The sequence below is a fragment of the Podarcis melisellensis genome (genome assembly GCF_964234715.1).
Source record: "Podarcis melisellensis genome assembly, chromosome: 4".
Taxonomy (NCBI): domain Eukaryota; kingdom Metazoa; phylum Chordata; class Lepidosauria; order Squamata; family Lacertidae; genus Podarcis; species Podarcis melisellensis.
The window spans coordinates 17,116,830-17,140,416 of NC_138531.1; positions in this window are offsets into that span (position 1 = coordinate 17,116,830).

The window sequence follows — 23,587 nt, forward strand, 5'->3', positions numbered from 1 at the left end:
GTTTTAAATGCCCCCTGGAAACTCTTCTGTTCCACCAGGCTTATGCACTGAGGTCCAGCTCCAAGGGACTTCTGGTGGTTCCCTCACTGTGAGAAGTGAGATTACAGGGAACCAGGCAGAGGGCCTTCTCAGTAGCGGCACCTGCCCTGTGGAACGCCCTCCCATCAGATGTCAAGGAGATAAATAACTATCTGACTTTTAGAAGACATCTTCAGGGAAGTTTTTAATGTTTGATGTTTTCTCGTGTTTTAAATGTTCTGTTGAGAGCCATCCAGAGTAGCTGGGGAAGCCCAGCCAGATGTGTGGGGAATATTATTATTATTATTATTATTATTATTATTATTATTATTATTATTATGCTGGCAATTAAGACTACATCTTTCCACAATGGTTAACTAAGGTCTCTTTTTAACTTTTAAACTATGTTTTTACTGTATTTTTTACTGTATTTTTGTTGTGAACCACTTTGAATTATTAAAAAATGAAATAGCAGTCTATAAATATTTGTATAAATTAATTAATAAATCCTGCCTTTCTCCCAAGGAGCTCAAAATGGTGTACATGGTTCTCACCATCCTGATTTTATTTTCACAACCACTTTGCAGGCTAGACTAGGCTGAGAGATAGTGATTGGCCCAATGTGAGTTTCATGGCTGAGTGGGGATTTCAACTCCTAAGTCCTAGTTCACCCCTATAACTGCCGCTCCATGTTGGTTAGTGGGCAGCTTACACGGGACAGAAATTGAGGATTGGGAAAATATGGCTTAAGAAACATGGCATATTTTGCTGGAATAGGCAACAGTCTGCACTGTACTGAAAGGGCAAAAAAACTACTACAAGGTTAATGTATCTAGACCCAGAAATCTAAGTGGCCTTCCTGAGTGAGGACACATTTGACTATGTAACTGAAAGCTAAATTGGTGCAAATTGGGCATTAATAGCATACCTAATCTTAATCTTGCATACAGGAAGTCCTGCTGAATTCAACCAGACCAAATTTTCAAATAAACATGGCTAGCTTAAATTCTGTTTTAAGATAGTGATGTCACATCTTTAACATTAAATGTCAACATAAATAGAGATATATACCAAGCTTCCAAATGCAGTTACTTTCTTGGTGCCAGGAAATATCTCAGCCTACGGGCAATGAATCATCTAGGCAATTGGTTTAAATACCTTCAACTCTTAAGAGAAAACATCACCTAAAGGAAATACTGGAGAGTTGAAATTAAAGGGGCAAGTTGCATGGAAACTTGGGCAGCTCATGAGCTGCTTATGTTAACTTGATCCCATTTGTCTTTGACTGGCTTATATGCGAGTATGCAACTCAGATTGCTGAGTTATGGTTCCAATATTATTTATTGGCATTGCTTTAGGGAAAGTGTTCTGAGGGTTTGTACAGCAAACAAAATATGAGCAGAATAAAAGAACTCAGCACTACAAAGAATGAAAATGGTGAAACACCCAGTTTACAAATTCAGGAAGGAAAATTATTTTCAATTATGAAGGTAAGTCTTGCTTTTTCAACTCTATCTCCCTCCCTTCCACCTACTAAACTATATTGTAGTTTGAGTCCACAAAGAATATGAAAATATAACCTTCTTCCATATCCATTTCTATCTGATGATATTTCAATTGATGATTCCCATTTTATTTTATATTGGTGCCAAGATAATTCTAGATTCATAAAATAATTACCAATGTGGCTTAATGTTCCCTGCGATTGGTTACCAGTTGAAATTAATAACTCAGAACTTCTACAGTCCCTTAATGAACCATATAAAACTTAATAGTCTGTTTATGATGTGTTTGATTTGGAGATATTGAAAAAGAGGTAACTGAGCTTGACCTATTTCCGGTTTAATCTGACGAACAATTTGACTAAACCCTCCTTCACTATAGTCCTAAATTTGATTTTTCTATATCTCTTTCACAGCTTCCTGTCACACAATAAATTTTTCCTTTTACACCCAGCCCAGTTACAATATAACAACAACAACAACAACAACAAATTATTTATTGAGGAGATTTCACCCCTCCCATACCCAAGAATTTCCTGAGGTCTCTGCTGACTCTACAGAGAGGAGGAGCAATGTACTGCTCTCTACTTAATTAGTCAAGTAAGTGAGTCTCTGTGTGTGAGAGGGAGAGTAAGTCAGTGTGTCGGAGAGTGAGTGCAAGAGATAGTATTTAGAGATAAGATTGCTGCTAAGAGCAGCTGCAGGCACTCAGAGTAGCATTGATGTATGCTCAGAATATTCAGCTCTGTATATAGTTTGTATTATAGCTGTAGTTATAGAATAAAAGAAGATACTTTACAGAGCTGCTCTCCGAGTGGTTTATACTCTGCAAGACTCTGCAAAATGCTGCTGCGCAATGACTGCATTATTGAGACAGTGAATCCGGTGCTCTCAGCTCCAAGCTGTGAGTCCACAGCACTGTGACCAGTTCCTGTGGGAAAGGAGGTCTCCGGCAGTGCTACCTAGCTCGCCTAGCCCAGTCGGGGCTGTAGTGCATTAGTCCAGTTGGTACACTGGCTCAAGGGTGATGCTGACATCGGTTATGGGCCCAGTCGTCTGACCAGTCGTTGTTCCAGTCATCCCAGTCGTCCCAGTCGCCAGAGGTGTCTGTTGCTGATCGCTGGACGGCGGAACGGAGGCTGCATGCTGGACTGATTTGTGGTGCCTAGAAGCAGAGCTGTGTTGGAGCAGAGTGCTCAAGCTGCCGCTGTTGCTGTTGCTGCTGCTTGAGGTATGTTGCTGACTGCCAAAGAAAGAAGATAGCATCCCTGTTTGCCTGTTAATTGCGCTTTGAGTGGGGGAGAGAGTGGCTGAAGAAGTCCAAGGCTTTATCTGTGTTTGCACGAGGGAAGTGTCTTGCTCTAAGTAATAGCAGACATGGCCTGTGCACATTCTGGCCAGATGGCTATGTCCTTTCCCCTCCTCACGCCTGAAAACTATGCAGTTTGGCAAGTTAAGATGAAAGCGCTTTTACAGAGGGAAAAGCTATTTCACACCATGGAAGATGACCCTCCAGATAAAGATGATGATGATTGGGCTGAGTGGCATGCTGCAGATATGAAAGCCCGAGGGACAATTGTTTTGAGTATTTCAGACCACTTGCTGGTGAACTTAGAGGGTCAAGAGACTGCACAAGCTGTTTGGCATAAGTTGAGAGATATGCATCTGAGACAAAATGCTGGTTCCAGTGTGATGTTCTTCAAGAAACTGTGCAGGTTACAGTTGCAGAAAGGTGGTGATTTGCCTAGCCATCTATCTCAGTTAAAGAGTCTCAGACAGGACCTTGTTCAGCGAGACCTGGCTATTTCAGAGGCTGCGTTTGCAATGCAGATGATAAATAGCCTAGATGAGTCTTATGATGGAGTAGCTGCCCAGATTTCTACACTGCCTTCTGACCGGCTAACAGAAGATTATGTGTCTAGCGTGCTCTTGAATGAGTGGGATCGCAGACAGGCTGTTAGAGAAAGCCGGGACAATGGTGCTGTTAAAAATGTGCCTGAGTCTTCAGCAGGGGAAAGTGAAAGTGAAACTGCTGCTATTAAAGCACTAAAGTTGAAGCGGTGCTTTTCATGTGGAGCACAAGGCCATTTGAGTTTTCAGTGCTGCAAGAAATCTTCAAAGAAGAAGGGAAACTTCAGAGGCAGAGGGGGAGGAGGACGAAATCCCCAAGCACCTGCTACTTCAAAGGTTTTGCTCTCTCGCTGCTGCAGTCAACGTGGGCGGAGTTTCTTCGTGATCGACTCTGGCTGTACCAACCACGTAGCCAAAGATAAGGATCTCTTTGTTCAGCTTGAGAAGCAAGAGAAAGAAATTCATCAAGCAGATGGGACAGTTCTCACGAGTGAGGCTAAGGGAACTGTGTTCTTAAAGAGCCTGAATGCAACAATTAAGAATGTCCTGTATGCGCCTGATATTCAGGATAATTTGTTGAGTGTTTCCCAGCTTGATCATCAGGGTTTTAAGGTGGTGTTTGCTAAATCTCGCTGTGAAATTCGTCGAGATGGCAAGCTCATTCTATATGCAAAATGTGTAAATGGTCTGTATCAATTGCCTTTTGTTTCAGGTACAGGTACTGCAGAAGCAACTGAGAAAGAGTGTTGCAATTTGTCTGTTGATAAGAATGAGAAGATGCATGACCAATGTATTCATTATTACCACCGTGTTTATGGTCATTTGAATTTCCAGGCTGTGGCAAAAATGCCTGATATGGTTCAGGGTATGAAGCTGAAAGAATGTCCCTACCACATGAAATGTGTTTCTTGTGCTGAGAGTAAGGCAAGGCAAGCTCCCAAAGGTACAGAATCTGGGAGAGAGGCCAAGAAACCATACGAAGTCATTCATGCAGACTTAGTGGGGCCTCTAGCGCTCTCTAGAGGCCATTCAAGGTTTTTCATGGTTTTGATAGACTCCTACTCTAAATATGCATGGGTCTATATGCTGCAGAAAAAGTCTGAAGCCTTTACTAAGTTTCGTCAGTTCTGTAAATGGCTCAGGAATGTACATAATGAGAATGTACATTGTCTTTTCACTGACAGGGGTGGAGAGTTTTGTTCAGAAGAGTTTGAGGCTTTTCTTTCTGAACAGGGCATTGAGCATAGGACCGCCACGCCCAGATCGCCCTGGCAGAATGGTTTATGTGAGAGATTGAACCAGACCCTGCAGCAAGGAATCAGAACACTGTTACATGATTCGGGGCTGCCCAATCCTTTTTGGGCCGAAGCTCTTTCGTTTTTCTGTTACGTGTATAACAGGAGGTATCAGTCTAGTGTAAATTGCACCCCATATGAGATGCTTCACGGAAGAAAGCCATGTGTGAAGCACTTTAAAATTTTTGGTTCGGAAGTTTGGGTGCACACCTTGCAGGGTGACAAACTGAGTAAGCGTGGAGAACATGGTATTTTCCTAGGATATGAGAAAGGGTCTTATCATGTCCTGATCACAGACACGAAAACCATAAGGCTGACCAGGAGCATTGACGACAATCCACAATGGGACAAAGTTGGTGTTTTTCAGTGCCATCCCATTTGTGATGATGGTGCAAAAGGGGCAAAGAAAGTTAAAAGAGAGGCAAGTTCTGATGTGATTGATAGTTCTGATGCCAATGTAGTTTCAGATGATGGCACAGATTATCAGAGCCCAAAAGCCTCAGGTGAGTCTGACGCTGATTCAGACTTAGCAGCTTCATATACTTTAGCTCCCCATTCTCCCAAAGAGGAGGAAGCACCAGAACAAGAGGATCAGAGAGTTTTGCGCAGATCTGAGAGAGCAACCAAGGGGGTACCACCGAAAAGGTTTTCTGAAGAGTTTGCAAAGGCTGTGGTCACATGCAACTCTGGTGGGGTTTTTAAACCTAGCATGAAGTGTGCTGAGAGTAGTGGCACAAAACGCTGCATTTATTTCCTTACCTGACATTTGAAGGATCAGGATTGAAGGAGCAAGCATGTTGTTTAAAGTGGTTTGTTCAAATCTGCCTAATTAGAAATGTCAATTTGTATTTGAAAGGAAGAAATGTGTGTGAAGATTTTTCCAGAAGCTGCTTATTCATTTGTGTATTCACAATGTGTATTTTGTGTAAACTACGGGTTGAGGTTTATGTTTTAACTCTTTCCTAATAGACACAGAAAGGTTGAAGTAACTGTTTAATGATGTGATAAAGTGTCTTAGATAAGGGGGGAGAGAGATACCTGCAAATATGTTAACCAAGGTTGTAAGCAGAGAACAACTTTTGGAGTGTGTGTGCAAATTGCAGTTATGTTAAAGATTCTTGAATGGTCGGATGAAATGGGGGAGGATGAGGAGATTTCACCCCTCCCATACCCAAGAATCTCCTGAGGTCTCTGCTGACTCTACAGAGAGGAGGAGCAATGTACTGCTCTCTACTTAATTAGTCAAGTAAGTGAGTCTCTGTGTGTGAGAGGGAGAGTAAGTCAGTGTGTCGGAGAGTGAGTGCAAGAGATAGTATTTAGAGATAAGATTGCTGCTAAGAGCAGCTGCAGGCACTCAGAGTAGCATTGATGTATGCTCAGAATATTCAACTCTGTATATAGTTTGTATTATAGCTGTAGTTATAGAATAAAAGAAGATACTTTACAGAGCTGCTCTCCAAGTGGTTTATACTCTGCAAGACTCTGCAAAACGCTGCTGCGCAACGACTGCATTATTGAGACAGTGAATCCGGTGCTCTCAGCTCCAAGCTGTGAGTCCACAGCACTGTGACCAGTTCCTGTGGGAAAGGAGGTCTCCGGCAGTGCTACCCAGCTCGCCTAGCCCAGTCGGGGCTGTAGTGCATTAGTCCAGTTGGTACACTGGCTCAAAGGCGATGCTGACATTTATACCCCGCCAATCTGGCTGAGTTTCCCCAGCCACTCTGGGCAGCTTCCAATCAAGTGTTAAAAACAATACAGCATTAAATATTAAAAACTTCCCTAAACAGGGCTGCCTTCAGATGTCTTTTAAAGAGAAGATAGCTGCTTATTTCCTTCACATCTGATGGGAGGGTGTTCCACAGGGTGGGCGCCACTACCGAGAAGGCCCTCTGTCTGATTCCCTGTAACCTCACTTCTCGCAATGAGGAAACCGCCAGAAGGCCCTCGGCGTTGGATCTCAGTGTCTGGGCTGAATGATGGGGGTGGATATGCTCCTTCAGGACCGAGGCCGTTTAGACAAAACAATAAAATAGAAAAAAAAAATCACAATCATAAGAGGAGACACCTCATGATATCTTCACCCAGGCTTTGACCGAAACATTGGCACCCAGAAAGGCTGCAAAGGGCAGACCACCATTTGTAGAATGAATAAAAAATGATTCAAAAGCATCCCTTCCTTGTCCAAGTAAGGTAAACACAGCAAAAACTCTTCACCCAACCCAAGAGTATTTGACCAAGATTTTCTTTGATACATTCTGCATGCAATTTATTTTCTCATTAACTGGTGGGGAAATGCATAATAATCTACTGGCCCAGTATTGTTGCTGTTTAGTCGTTCAGTCATGTCCGACTCTTTGTGACCGCATGGACCAGAGCACGCCAGGCACTCCTGTCTTCCACTGCCTCCCGCAGTTTGGTCAAACTCATGCTGGTAGCTTCAAGAACACTATCCAACCATCTCGTCCTCTGTCGTCCCCTTCTCCTTGTGCCCTCCATCTTTCCCAATATCAGGGTCTTTTCCAGGGAGTCTTCTCTTCTCATGAGGTGGCCAAAGTATTGGAGTCTCAGCTTCAGGATGTGTCCTTCCAGTGAGCACTCAGGGCTGATTTCCTTAAGAATGGAGAGGTTTGATCTTCTTGCAGTCCATGGGACTCTCAAGAGTCTCCTCCAGCACCATAATTCAAAAGCATCAATTCTTCAGCGATCAGCCTTCTTTATGGTCCAGCTTTCACTTCCATACATCACTACTGGGGAAACTATAGCTTTTACTATACGGACCTTTGTTGGCAAGGTGATGTCTCTGCTTTTTAAGATGCTGTATTACTTCACATCATTTTCTTGGTAGACTAGCACAAGTATCTCTGTAAATGAGCCAACTGTACCGAGCTCAAAACTTTTTTTTACTTGCAGAGAGTTTCCAGTTAGGAGCTCATTTGCAGTGTACTCACTAGTGAGCACACATTTCCTCCCTCAGTTCGTACATCTTGACATACTTTGGATGCTAGAGCCTGTCACAGAGTTGTGACATGGTACTGTGAAGTAAGAAATTGACAAGAAGCAATAAAAAGACAATCACCAACAGAGTGATGTCACGGAGAATTGCTTCGGTGCCATCAGCGGCTATGCATGCAACAAATGTTTACTTAGCTTTGCAAACTTTTGAAAAGGAAAATTAATATTATCTGGACTTTAAAGGTCTGGAATCTTTCCACTACGGTTCCATCAGCAAGAACGAGGGTGATCAACCCTCTCCGAGGAAATAAGGCATATTTCCTTCTATATGGTAGTAACAAAAATAGACTTACATAGAACTGGTGGATATTTTTAGTGTTCGTGTCTCTTCATATTGAACCCCAGTTGATCTGTGGAGGGTCCGAAATATCTGCATGGGCAGAGGGACATTTAAAGGAGCAAAGGGATTACCTGTTAAAATACAACAAACGACAGGCTTTCTATGATAACTTTCTGCCTGTATCTCTTTGTGTACCTCTTTTCGAGCCTCATTGGACATGCATGGTGATGACAACAGCATCAGTGTGAGAATGAGTCTCTTTTTTAAAAAAAAAATATTGGTTTTACATGAATTTATACATTTTAGCTTTAACCATTTCAAAATATTATAATAAAAGGTTCTTTCGAACCTTCGGACCTCCTCCCCTCCCTTCATGGGTTCCATTTCCAAGGAAAATATATTCTTTTTCTGCATCTTTTTCCATTATCTATCTGTTATATATTCGTAGTTTCCAAAGTTCATTTCACATTACAAGTGTCACTGTATCCCTGCCAATGATTCTAATTGTTTACAGTGGTCTTTTAAGTTTATTAAAAAATTACTCCCATCTTTTAGAAATACTGATCTTTAGAAATTCTGATCTTTCCCATCAGTCTCGCCATCTCTGCATATTCTGTTAACTCGGTCTGCCATTCTTCTCTGCTCAACACTTCTCCCTCCTTCCATCTCTGGGCTAGAAGCATTGAGTGTGAGAATAAGTCTCAATTGAATGTCACAATTGTGTTTCCACTTCACCTTTCAGTATGTGTGCTCCTGCGAACAACAGAAAGCTATTTCCTAGGGAAGTTATACAAGATCCATTGCTGGGTTTGGTGTGTGTTTGTGTGTTTTAGAGTAAAAGCTGCATTGAGCAGTTTGTGATAGACGTTGTCCATCAGGGATGATTTAACTCTGGCAAAGTTTGACTAGGCGACCCCTGAGATCTGTTCCAGCTCTTTAAGTTTATGAGCAAGTATTTCACTCTGAGCAGCTGAGAAACAAAACTTCCCTCAATATTCCTTTGACACTGAACACAAAATGTGTAAACCTCGAAGCTATAAGCTTTGTGTTCTATTATTTATGTTGGTCTCTTGGGAACATTTTTTTGTTTCATGTGTTTACAGTTTTAGTACTTATACATATTTTTGTGTGTGTTCCTTTACTGAGCACTTTTTACTTCAAACAATCATTGGCTTAAGGTAGAAATATACAGTAGGTGCAGCTCTATAGTGATGTTTCCTTGAGGAATATAAAGCTGATCAGGATGCCCTAAGACTGAGTAACCAACCAGGGGGTGAGATAGGGGTTAACCTATTCTTTCCCAGTCAGTTGTCTGTGCAAAATCTCCCTGTTGTCCTCTGCTCCCCACCACCACCAGCAGAACTTAAAGATATAGGTCCTGATGGATGGTTTTGTGTGGGCAAATTATTGAAAATGGAATTGTTGTTGTTGTTTAGTCGTTTAGTCATGTCCGACTCTTTGTGACCCCATGGACCAGAGCATGCCAGGCACTCCTGCCTTCCACTGCCTCCCGCAGTTTGGTCAAACTCATGCTGGTAGCTTCGAGAACACTATCCAACCATCTCGTCCTCTGTTGTCCCCTTCTCCTTGTGCCCTCCATCTTTCCCAACATCATGTTCTTTTCTAGGGAGTCTTCTCTTCTCATGAGGTGGCCAAAGTATTGGAGCCTCAGCTTCACGATCTGTCCTTCCAGTGAGCACTCAGAGCTGATTTCCTTAAGAATGGAGAGGTTTGATCTTCTTGCAGTCCATGGGACTCTCAAGAGTCTCCTCCAGCACCGTAATTCAAAAACTTCAATTCTTCAGCGATGAGAATGGAATACTGAGGACCAAAATGGCACCAACTGGGCAGGAAAGGTTTCCAAGTAGAGTGTTAAATGTTGTGGCCATTGCCAAATGACATGTAGGTCAGAGGACTGTTTCTGTTTGTGGGCTCTCCATGTGGAGAAAGACAAACCTGACTTACACATGCGCAACAGAATGAGAGGATAGAATAGACTGTACCACCAGATTATCGGTGGGGAATTCTACCTTGAAAAACTTCCCCATGTTTTGTTTTGTTTTTAATCCATAAAAATAGAAAACAAAACAACCACATCATGGGGCCTGCTCTGCTTTTCTATTTGCAGAGGGCCTCAGTCTGAAGTGATAGATTCCTAGTAGGAAACCTATTGACCATCAGATGTTGTTGGACTTCAACTCCCTATCCAGCAAACTGGGGGACTGTGGGTTCAACAACCTCCAGAGAGTCAAATATTCCATTTGCCTGTTGTAAGGGATTGACCCTGACACCAAGGGAGGTGGTAAGACCTTTGGATGACAAAGGAGTCAAAGGTATGCTAAAGGAGGATAAGGAGACTGCCGATTAAGCTGAATGAAGTCATTGCACCTGTTTTCACAACAGAAGACACAGAGCAGATCATAGTGCTTGAACTGTCATAATGAGGGAGTATATGTTTCTTCTGACATTGGGGTGAAACAACAGTGGCAGCCAACTGTTGGATATTATATATAGAGAGAGGGTGGGGGGAGTATTTGATCCCCTGCTAATTTTGCTTGTTTGCCTTCTGACAAAGAAATGACCAGTCCATAATATTAATGGTAGGTTTATTGTAGCTGTGAGAGACAGAATAACACAACTACAATAAACTTACCATTACAATTATGGACTGGTCATTTCTTCGTCAGGGGGCAAACGGGCAAATTTAGCAGGGGATCAAATCAAAGAGCCAGTGTGGTGTAGTGGTTAAGAGCGGTAGTCTTGCAATCTGGGGAACCAGGTTCGCGTCTCCGCTCCTCCACATGCAGCTGCTGGGTGACCTTGGGCCAGTCACACTTCTTTGAAGTCTCTCAGCCCCACTCACCTCACAGAGTGTTTGTTGTGGGGGAGGAAGGGAAAGGAGAATGTTAGCCGCTTTGAGACTCCTGAAGGGGAGTGAAAGGCGGGATATCAAATCCAAACTCCTCCTCCTCCTCCTCCTCCTCCTCTTCTTCTTCTCAGAAGCCAAAACAGCAAGAGGGATCGCTGCGCAGTTCTCGCTTCTGTGATAGCTGCGCGGCCTGCATTCGCTCCATGAGACGCAGACATATTTCACCTTAATTTTTAGGAGGGATAAAGTGAGTCTTATAGAGCAAAAAATACGGTACCTGCTGGAAATGTAAAGAGAAAAACTGCAGGTTAGTACAATAATCCTGCCAATGTTCTTACCTGTTTACAGCTTATTTGTAAATATTCCATAAATCTTTTCCGTTCTTTTATAAAAAGTTCATTTCTAATTTTTCCAGTAAGTTTCACCATTTCTGCATTTTCCATAAGTTTTCGTATCCATTCTTTTTTTGCTAGGACTTTTGGGCAAGTAACGTTCTTGCCGCTGTAGTCGCATACATGAAGAAATTTCTATACAGTTTGGGTAGTTCTGTCCCTATAATTCCCAAAAGGAATTTAAGGCAACTGCTGGTATTTAAGGGAACACTGCAGCTACCATCACCACCAGGAAGTTATGCTGGTGGTTTTCTTTTTTCCAACTCCTTCCAAAAATTGTCAAAGTCACACCCTGAACTTTGCTGCTTACACATGGGATAACATGGTCAGGGTATGTTGTGGAGAGGTTTTGATTCTGCCCTGCATGCCACACTGATGTTGGTAATGGCATGCCTTCTCACAATTACACATAACTACATGTTACAAATACCCTGGGCAATATGATTAAAGGTAAAGGGACCCCTGACCATTAGGTCCAGTCGTGACCGACTCTGGGGTTGTGGCGCTCATCTCGCTTTAATGGCCAAGGGAGCCGGCGTACAGCTTCCGGGTCATGTGGCCAGCATGACTAAGCCGCTTCTGGTGAACCAGAGCAGTGCATGGAAACGCTGTTTAACTTCCCACCAGAGCGGGATACCTATATATCTACTTGCACTTTGATGTGTTTTCGAACTGCTAGGTTGGCAGGAGCAGGGACCGAGCAACGGGCGCTCACCCCGTCGCGGGGATTCGAACCACCAACCTTCTGATCGGCAAGTCTGAGGCTCTGTGGTTTAACCCACAGCGCCACCGATTAATGTCAGCTTAAATAAAGGAATATTAGAGCACCAGAATGGAGTGAGGAGGGGATCAAAAGGAAACATTCTAGTTTCTTCATTCATCTGCTCTGTTGGGTTCAATATCTCTCTGATATTTTTGGATGTTTGCTATGATACAGGCTCAAGATTACATGACAAAATCATTGAAATACCATTATCTTTAATTTACAAATTCTCCATTTTGACTTTGGCATTGCCTTATACCTTGATTCGGAGAAAGAATATTGCGGGGGGCGGGGGGGGGGGGAGAGAAAGAAGCATAGAAAATCATTAAATCTTCCTCAGATTCTGACCACAGAACTGCTCTGTGCTGCTCCCATATCTTCAGTTCCATCAGTTACTGGTCAATCATGTTAGAAGCAGATCTTTAGGAACTGTAAATCCACCCAATGTATTTACTTTCATCTTAAAATTGGTTTCTCTGACCAACCTATTCCACCTCTATGAGTGTACTGTATATGGCATCCTATAGCGAACCTAATATTGATTACTTAAGGCTTAAGTGGGAAGAAGATTTGGGAATTAAGGTGACAGAATCCCAATAAAGATCACTTCAAAGTTCAGAAATATATGTGCTCTCACAGAAGACTATTTTCCCCTAGCTAAACTGCCATAGAGAAGATAAAAAAATTCAGTCCCCTCTCTTGACTTTGGATCTTTTAGAATCTGCGTAACAAGTTTTATTTATTTATTTTAGGAATGTGTGTGTGTGTGTGTGTGTGTCAGAGAGAGAGAGAGAGAGAGAGAGAGAGAGAGAGAACTTAACTGCCAGTAATAGTGCTTCTATTGTTAGTAGCCAGCTTTACAGACAAGCCACACAATTGTAGGATATCTAAAATAAGGCAGTCAAAACGAACTGCTTCTGATTGCTAGAAAGGCACACATGGAGAGGAAGTTGGATCTCACAGGGTCTACAGGAGATCCTCCCTGTGAGAGCCACTCCCTCTGTGTCCAGCCAGGTAAAGGGGCGGAGCCTATACCTGGTCACATCCCTGATCTGCTCCCTGCTATGTGATCTCTTCATCAATGACTAGGGATGTAGGACATGTGCAGAGTCTGAGTCACAACTTAGACTCCAGTTCTAATCTGAGTGGTACCTCAGTTTTCAAACATCTCGGAAGTCGAATGTTTTGGTTTTTGAACGCTGAAAACTTGGAAGTAAAGGCTTCCATTTTTGAACGTGCCCCAGAAGTCGAACGGCTTCCACTGAGTGTTTCTCAATTTTCTCAATTAAATTTGCAGACTGCCCTTTGCACCTCAGTTTTTGAATGCTTTGAAAGTCATATGGAAAGGATTATGTTCAAAAACTGAGGTATCACTGTATATAGTTTTGGACCTGGATGCTATAGCCAACTATTGCCCAGTCTTAAATCTTCCATTCTTGGGCAATGTGATTGAGCAGGTGGTCACTGAACTACTCCAGGCATGCCTGGAGGATGCGCACCATTTAGATCCCTTCCAATCGGGATTCAGGCCCAATCATGGGACTGAAACTGCCTCGGTCATGCTGGTGGTTGATCTCCAGTTGGCTAGGGACCTGGTTCTGCTGTTTCCTGGTTCTGCTGGATCTCTCAGCAGCTTCTGATACCACAGACCATGGTATCCTTCTGGACCGTCAAGAGGTGTTGGGAGCTGAGGGCACTGTTATGCAGTGCTTCCTCTCCTTCCTACTGGGCTATGTCCATTTCCATCCCTAAAAGCTGTATTGTCCAGAGAATCTGGGTTCTTCTGTGAGCACCCGCGCCCCCCCCCCCAAGCAACATACAGTGACTGCCCAGAACAGAGATGAACCACAAAGGAATGAGGGTCAATGAAGCTTTCTGCATGTTGTAATGGCTTTGGTACAGCAATAAGTGACTACATTATTACATGAGCACTGTTCCACAGCATTTGATATTTTCATTTGCATAAAGATAAAGGGACCCCTGACCATTAGGTTGAGTCGTGGCCAACTCTGGGGTTGTGGCGCTCATCTCGCTTTATTGGCCGAGGGAGCCAGCATACAGCTTCCGGGTCACGCGGCCAGCATGACTAAGCCACTTCTGGCAAACCAGAGCAGTGCACGGAAACGCCGTTTACCTTCCCGCCGGAGGGGTACCTATTGATCTACTTGCACTTTGACGTGCTTTCAAACTGCTAGGTTGGCAGGAGCAGGGACCGAGCAACGGGAGCTCACCCCGTTGCGGGGATTCGAACCGCCGACCTTCTGATCGGCAAGTCCTAGGCTCTGTGCTTTAACCCATGGGTTTATGAAGCAATTCTATATCCTCCCACCATGTTGACGAAGAATTCTACGAAATCGTAGTCAATATCCGGAATCACTGTTCAATGTTGGACATCATATTTGCTGAATACACAAAGTTTCACAGCTTGTCTTTCATCATACAAAGTCTGGTACCTCACTTCATTTAAAGATTTTCAGAGGCTTTGAGACTAATGACTTCAGTTTGTACTTGTTATGGTTTGAAGGAATTCTACAAAGGTTGTCTATTGCGTATATACATGGTCATCGTGTTGCCTAGACATTGCTGCTGTTCTAATGGCTTGTCAGGGAATGGGCAGAGGAGGACTGGTGGAGACTGCCTCCCCATCCTAACCCTTCCAGGAAGGAGGTAGAGAAAGACAGTACTGATTTACAACAGGGGGATGTGGGAGGTCACAGCTCAGAGGCAGATGAGGGGGCAAGCTGGAGAGGAGAAGGCAGAACCGGAGCAGCAGCTGGCTGACACGTTGTCATTAGAAAGCATCCCAGACCCTCCATCTCCCAGAACCCAGCAAGCCTTAAAAGTAGGAGAGCAAAGAGCTTGAAGACAGAGGACATGTAGCAGCACCCGTAGAAGTGACGAATGAAGAACTGGGAGAAAACGTGTTCTCCTTCAGGGAGAGCACGTGTTGCGGTGGGGTCTACTGAGCCACCCCTTTGTTGCTGGGTAAGTTCTCCAAGATGGCCAGGGGGCATTGATTGGATTGCCGAGTTGCTGGGGCAAAAGTTATGTTGCAATTTTGGTGGGAGGGGTAAAAGGTTTAAATACTCTGCACGCAGCCTTGTACTTTCTCTTTTGCTGCGTGCAACGGATCACCCGCCCACCCGCCCTAGAATAAGGGGTTTGTTGCGTTGACCTTGCTATGCTTGTCATGGGGTCGTCTGCCTTTGAGCAGGGGCCTGGTAGGAATTTTTCCACCTGGCAAATTGGCTGGCTGGGTGGTTTTTGCCTACTGCGTAGCAAATCGTCACAACTTGTAAGGTTGTGGTTAGGCATTGGTTATAAATCTGGTGGAGGAGGGGTTAGGATAGGCTGGGCCTACCCCTCCGTGGAGGGGTTCAGGATAGGCTGGGCCTGCCCCTCCATGGTTGCTGCGGAAAGGGAATTCCGTTAAAGGAATCCTGGGGCTTGCCATCTTTTCGTCCAATCCCTGGAATGGGACTAGGGCCGGCAAGCCTTCGGGGAGCAGGCGGGTGAGAGTTGAGGGTCTGTGTCTCAGCTCCAATTCTTCCCCGACTTGCTCTCCCCCGCACTGTCTTTCGGTGGTGCCCGGAAGTCAGTTCTGTCCCCAGGCGGGGGGACAGATAGTCTTAACCAATGCCTAAACAAGCACTCACAGTTTGTATTTTAATAAAGTTGTGGCCAAAATCATGCCAAAAATCTTAAACAAAAATTACGTGTCTGTTGTGAGTTATTTTGGGGGGTGGATTGGGGACCTCAACACGCAAATGGTGGTGGAGATTCACTTGGGACGACATTATCCAAGAGGCTGGGTTCTATAGCCTCTCTCTGTAGAGACTGAAATAAAAAAGGATGGTAAGAAACCTTTCCTTGTCTTTATACTTTCCTGGGCAACTAGCCGGGAGCCGCTGACAGCATCCTGACATGGCTGAAGGTAGCTAGAGTAAAGTAAAGTTAATTTACAGCTAGGGTGTGCTGATATGGTCTCTGGCTGCATAAAACTGCCACCTGATCACTCTCTGTCCCACCTCCCTCTTTCACATCACAGCCATATTCAAAACAGCTGCCTCACATCTCACTTAGAACAGATGGGGGGGAAAACATTTTCGATTAACCGATTTTACTACATGGGAAACTTACAAGGCTCAAGGCTCTTTCTTTCACTCTGATAGAACATAAGGGGGAATTTAAATACAAGAGTTACACTGAAGCTGTCAGAATCAGAAGAAAAAAAACACTCTGTGAAAAACTTCCTGATACACCTCTCATGTATAAATTCTTCCCCTGCCCCTAGTGCTTTGTTAAAGCAATAAGAACTAAGGTCTATAACCTTGCCGGTCTCAAATCTAGTATTGGAAATGTGGGGGGGGGTGTTTCCTCCCCTCATCTGTTCCAATTGAATGAAGATAAAATTATTTTAAATACGGCTACTGTGCATGAAAATCCAAACAGGCAGATGATGCTGAGTATTGAAATTGCAGTCACATTTAAGTATTCAGCATGAAAATGTGATGTATATTTATTACTCCTGATACAGTGTTCTAATTTATGCGGTAAAGTAATTAAATTAAAGAAATAGTATTCTCTTGATGGTGTGCTGAAATGATAAATAATGGTAATTGACAGATCCATCAACCTCTCCCCATCCTTTCTTCTCAGGGTGGGCAGGTAAATCGATCTATTTCATTAATGCAAAAGCTAATTCTGCATATGAATGCGCCACCACATTAAACTGAAATATGCTCTTAATTCCATAAACAGGTTCTGTTAATCGTGCTGCACAATCCTATACACCTTGAATTTGATGTAAGTCCCATTGAATTCAATGAGAAAGGTGTTTCGAGTTACAGCCCAAAGCAGGAAGTGATGCATAATTCTGAAATGTGAAAGCAGGTTTATTGCAAGTAGAAGGTTGTACTATGTGTGGACGGTGTGTGTTTATGTGTGTATGGTTTCTGTGGGGTTAAGTTCTGGGCATCACCTTTGCAGAGAGCCCAAATGGCTCTACAACGCATTGGCTGCTGCATTGGGCTCTCTGCTTACCTTTTCAGCTCACAGCTAAATTGCTGCCTCCTGATTTGCAATGCTAGCTGGTGGCTGAGGAGATGGTTGTGGGATAGAGCCATTACGAACGATAGGTTTGTATTTGTTTTATTATGTACTTTGTGTTCTCATTTTTCTCATCTTGAATTTTTATGTCGTGAACTGCTCTGTGATCATCGGATGAAAAGAGGTTTAAAGGTTTTCTCAAGGCAAATCTTTAAAAATGAAGTATTAACACTGACAACTGGGAAACACTGGCCTGCGAGCGCTCCAGTTGGCGAACAGCCTTTACCAGAGGTGTCATGGGCTTTGAAGACACTCAAACTCAGGACGAAAGGGAGGAAGGCACGCTTGGCAAACCCTCACCATGATCAACTCCTGGCTGGAAACCTATGTCCCACTGTGAAAGGACCTGTGGATCCAGAATTGGCCTCCACAATCACTTACAGACTCACTGTTAAGACTGTGTTCATGGAAGACAATCTTACTCGGCTACGAGTGATTGCCAAAGATGAAAAAGACAGATTTACAGTTACTTCTGTGCTCACTCTTCAGCCATTTGTTTGAATGCATGTACAGTGATGGAAGATTGTGTACAATGTCACTCTTCATTTTCAGCAATCCCTGATCATGGAAAAGGTGGGCCAGGGACTCCAAGGAAACAGTGGGGAGGGGTGTTATGTACTGAGCTGAATCCTAGAACAATAGGATCCAGAATGCAGCAATCTGATTGGTCTGCAGGAGCTACCCAATCCAGCTTCAGGTAGAAGTGAATCAGCAAAGTGATAGGCCTGCAGGAGCAGCCAATCAGGCTCCTGGATGAAGTGAATCAGCAACCTGATAGGCCTGCAGGAGCAGCCTGGAATTAGCCAATCACGCAGGGCCCATTATGTAAATAATGTATTTCTAGCTAGACATTTTGGGGAAAGTTTCATTCATTGCTACTATGAGCTGAATAAAGAGCATGAAATTCACACTCCACTCTGAGTATATTTTATGGGGAGACCTGTAGGACAGGATGAGAGGGCAGAGGAGGCAGGGCCGGTAAACAAAGAGGTAACCGAGCGGCCACAGGACCCAGAGTCGTGACTGAGTGAGCTGGCGGTGAGCGAGCTCGTGGCTTTAGACCAAATGGCCCCAACACAGCAGAAACGGAACCCTAGACCAAGGAACAACTCAGGCCACAACGCATATGCAGGTGGCCGGCATATCTCAAGGACTACGAAAGCTAACCACCTGGTAGTGATTGGAACTTGGAGGGGAGGGGTGTTACTGTATGTCTGGAGCTTTAATCCCAGAATAATAGGCAGCTGGGATTTTAGAATGTAGTAATCTGATTGGCCGTTGGAGCCATCCAATCCAGCCCAGAAGAGAAGTTTGAATCAGTCTGTCAGGTGTGACCTGGGGTGTGAACACAGGATATATAGCCTAGGGTCTGGGAGGGGCCCTACACAACAAGCCCTGACTGACTCACCCAATGACTGTTTTTGTTACAAACTGAAATAAACTCCATGAAACTGAGGATTCTCTCAGATTCTCTCTTTCAGGCATTACAGGAACTCCACATAAGGACCAGTAGCCAAGAGCAGGTACAATTCTGTTGTCCCCTTATATGTGCTTAAATGTAAGAAATTTTGAGAAGCCCTTGTGGGATTACTCCCATTCTAACTTTGGCTGTAGAGATCATGTAGATAAAGGTGCCCAGTTGTGCTGATAAGGGTGCACTATGGTGTTCCTTCTTTCTGTGCTCCTCCCAGTGATCATTCCTCCTCTGGTCACTGCTGCAGATGCACGACCTGACCAACTGTCCCCAGGGATGGTGGTTGTCTGCAAGGGATTCCCACACGGCAGGGCTAATATTGCCAGACTTCATGTCACATTTGCAAACATCTTTGTTACACAGAGTTGGCCTGTCCTATAGGACTAATTTTGGAGTAAACATGCATAGGTTCGCACTGTGATTAGCTAAAATTTCTTTTTAAGGGGATGATAACTATCCTGCTATAGTCATTACGGTAGCAGGTATATACTTTAGATACACTTGTTAGGGAAAGCAACTGAGTCAAAAGTAAGAGGAAATGATCCTAGATAGGTGAAGGCAGGTTTTCAAACGAAGGCTTCTATTCTTAATCTTTTGATATTTAAATATGTTATTCTAAAGCACAGACAGTTGATTTCTTGATTTTGTGTGCCATTGATTCTATTCATAGAGAACTGCCTGGGTGGAAATGGGAGTTCAGAAATGTAGATGTTGAGCAGTTATTTCTCATTAGACTTCTACGCATATACAAATCCATTTGCTAAAGGTCAGAACTGGGTTGAATGGCATGAATAGTTCTTTTTATGCTCAGCAAAGGGGCTAGGCAGGGTTTCTTGCTTGGCCCCATCTTTTTCAATTTAAATATTAACGGCGCCATTGATTCCTTCATTAAAACCATTGCCCAGTTCCTTGGAATAGCATCCTGTTCATTAGCTGTACTATTACATGCTAATGAAATGACCCTGATTTCTTGCTGCTCACCGTGATTTGAAAGATGGCAAGCTGGGCAACTTCAGTAGACTTTAGCAGAATGACATCTTGTTATGAGAATGGGGGTTTGAGTTTTTAGTGTTCATTTCAATCAAGTTCAAAAATTGATTTGGAAACTAGGCAGGTACTGGAAAAGCCAATGCGGTGAACAAAGATATAGACTAGGTTTCGAATCAGACAAAAAACTTGTCTGATAGTGACCATTGAGCAGTCACTATCTCTCAGTCAATGCTGCTTCACAGGAGATTGTGTGGATAAAAGGCAAGAGGACACTGAGCTCTACAGTTGAAGTGAGAGGGGAATGTTATAAATAGCTTAAATAATGAAGAAAGAACCAAATTATGGCACATTTTCCCTATGTAAACTATTATATTTGTAAGAGATGAAATGAGGGTTCAGTTTGTAGATTTAGATCTTATCTGCTATCCCACTTGTGGGTGAAAAGCCTGTGAAGCCTTTTAAGCAGAGTTATAATATATTTTTGCAGCTTGCTAAAGCTTAGGAAGGGACCCGGGTGGCACTGTGGGTTAAACCACAGAGCCTAGGACTTGCTGATCAGAAGGTCAGCGGTTCGAATCCCCACAACAGGGTGAGCTCCCATTGCTCGGTCCCTGCTCCTGCCAACCTAGCGGTTCGAAAGCACGTCAAAGTGCAAGTAGATAAATAGGTACCACTCCAGCGGGAAGGTAAACGGTGTTTCCGTGTGTTGCTCTGGTTCACCAGAAGTGGCTGAGTCATGCTGGCCACATGACCCGGAAGCTGTACGCCGGCTCCCTCGGCCAATAAAGCGAGATGAGCGCCGCAACCCCAGAGTCAGCCACGACTGGACCTAATGGTCAGGGGTCCCTTTACCTTTAAAGCTTAGGAATTCAGCAATTACACCATTTATTCCCATTTATTTGTGGTCTGCTGATCTCCCCCTCTTCACCCCCATTTTTGAGAATGAACTGCACATTTTTATTAAGACAAACAGAAAGGTTTACTTTCATTTCAATGCTGGCAACATATATAGAAAAAGTAGTATGCTAAAATATACTGAGTGACCGTATAAATGTTGGTAGCCTTAGCTAACATGGCTGAATGTTGGAGCATCAGCCATGGAAATCTGCTCAGTTTGAGTGTGAATCATTTCTTAGGTCAGGAAACAGTTGTGGATGCAATATGGTGAACAACAACTACCTGGTCAGTGACTAGTGACAGCAGGTTTCATCCAGTTCCAGGTAGAGTGAACTTAAGTCCCAGGCTGTAGCCATGGGACCAATATTCTCTGGCTTGAGGTCCTTGGACAGTTTGCCTTAAAGTGAACAGTGTACACTCCAAATAGAAGCTGCTGAAAAAACTTGCTCAAGAATTGCCAATGCCCCCAAAGTATAATGATCCAATGTCTGTGAATATGTACAGGAGGGAAATACACTCTTTGTGCAACAGCAAATCCACACATGTTAAGAAAAGGCAATGCTGAGACTTGGCAAATGAGCAAATTTTTATTATGCAAATTCAGGTGACTGGCTGAGAAAATTATCTGCTAAGCCTTTGTCCCTGGGGTGCACAGTTGCTAAATGAAGTGAGCTTACAAATGCATGGGGGGGTGCATTCAGAATGATGACCAAATCACTTGTATGGTATAGTGGACTCTGCTCCTAGTTTAGGACTCTACCACCTCAATCTCAACATATGGGAGTCAAGTATAAAATCAACAGAAATAGCCTCTATGGATCTAAGCCTAAGACTTATTCAACAGAAAATAATATTCAGAGTCCACTGGACTCCAGTAAAACTATACCAGAAGAAAATAACAAGTGCAGACAATTGCTGGAGATGTGAGAGTAAAAATGTGAACTTAATATATATGTTGATTAACTGCCCGATAAGATCATTTTGGTGCGAGGTGAGGATATTTATAGCAAGAGTAATTAAAAAAAATTGTTATTTAGTGGAACTGAATTTAATTCTAAATTATATTCTGGAAACGCAGGACATTTCAAGGGGTCAAAAAAATAATAATGGATGTACCATGCAGTGTTGGAAGCAAAAAAACTTGTTTTGATAAATTGGAAGAGCCGCAAAAAGATTCCATTGAGCACATGGATTGATAAAATGGACAGATTAGCTACATATGAACGAATCGCATGTCGATGCAAATTAAGAATGGATAAATATGAAGAAATCTGGAATGAATATTTAAGCGATAAGTGGTGGGAAGTAGAGGGAGGAGAGAGAGGTGGGAAAATATTGTTTCAAAAGGCGTAGTCATAGGTATATCAGTGTATCCAAATCTGGATTGTCAATTTGTGTTATTGCTGTTATTATGGTTTTTGTTGTATGTGTCTTTTGTGGTAGATGTTTGTATTGAAAAATTTATTAAATATTTTTTTAAAAAAATCTGCTAAGCCTTTGTCCCTGGGGTGCATAGTTGCTAAATGAAGTGAGCTTACAAATGCATTCAGAATGATGACCAAATCACCTGTACAGTATAGTGGACTCTGCTGCTAGTTTAGGTCTCAATCTGTGCAGTGTAGAATTGTTCTCAGAAACTTGCCTACAAAAGGAAAGGAAAGTTGCATTTTTCCCATGTTTGCTTCTGTAAAATAAAATATAAAAAATAGCCCACAATGTAGAGAAATAAATAAAACACGGTGGAATACATGAAAAAGAGATCCCTGATGATTCCTCTGCAAATCTGGAAGCAAAAGTCAAGCTGAGGGAGGGAAGAAGAGAGAGACAAAAGCCAATGTTTGCATAAGAAAGCTGAAAAGCAAATATTTACATCTTGGATGTGGAACACCTTAGATAATTACCACTGTGATTAGCTTATTATCAATTTGTAAACACAGTGGTGTGAAAGGAATTTTGTTTACAAAGCAATAGCAGGTGTTTAGCAAAGTAACTGTTGGCAAGACAGATCCTTTAGATCTGGTCCCTTTTGGAGTGTTTTTGAATTTCTAATTCAGGGAACATTCCTATACGTGTCTACTCAGAAGGAAGTCCTACCGAGTTTAAGTTATGTTTGCCACTAGACCTAGGGAACTGCTTGTAGTGTTGTTGTCTTAGTTAGCCACAGATTCATTCAAGTGAGGTGTATCACTGATGTTCCAGCCCACATTACCAGCATGTTCACACTTCTGTCTCAGCGATGTCTATGCTGCCTTGGTCATGCCCACAGAATGGAAGATGGCAAGATCCCCAAGGACGTGCTCTATGATGAGCTGGCTTCAGACACCAGGCCCATTGGCAGACCGACTCTGTGTTACAAAGATGTCTGCAGGTGTGAAGCCCAGTATGGGTCGGAAGAAGAGGTGGAAGAGGCAGGTCGAGCAAGTGAAGGCTTTCCTACCTTCTCCAGCTCTGCTGTCTCCCAGAACCAGGAGGGGACTGAAGAGGGAAGGTAAAGGTAAAGGTAAAGGGACCTCTGACCATTAGGTCCAGTCGTGGCTGACTCCGGGGTTGCGGCGCTCATCTCGCTTTACTGGATCATGTGGCCAGCTTCTGGATCATGTGGCCAGCATGACTAAGCCGCTTCTGGCGAAACCAGAGCAGCGCACGGAAACGCTGTTTACCTTCCCGCCAGAGCGGTACTTATTTATCTACTTGCACTTTGACATGCTTTCGAACTGCTAGGTTGGCAGGAGCAGGGACCGAGCAACAGGAGCTCACCCCATTGCGGGGATTCGAACTGCCGACCTTCTGATCGGCGAGTCCTAGGCTCTGTGGTTTAACCCACAGTGCCACCCGCGTCCCACTGAAGAGGGAAGAGCAGAGGCAAATTCTATGCAGGCGCAGTCTCCAGCTGCATGCATGCAATCCATCAGGGGGAGGCAAATAAATTGGTGGAGAAGAAGTGGCCCCCTGTTGCTGCAACTGTCCCATAGAGCATGAACCTGTGAATAGCTGCCTAGCAGGGGTCTGCAAACTTTTTCAGCAGGGGGCTGGTCCACTGTCCCTCAGACCTTGTGGGGGGCTGGACTGTATTGGGGGAGGGAATGAACAAATTCCTATGCCCCACAAATAACCCAGAGATGCATTTTAAATAAA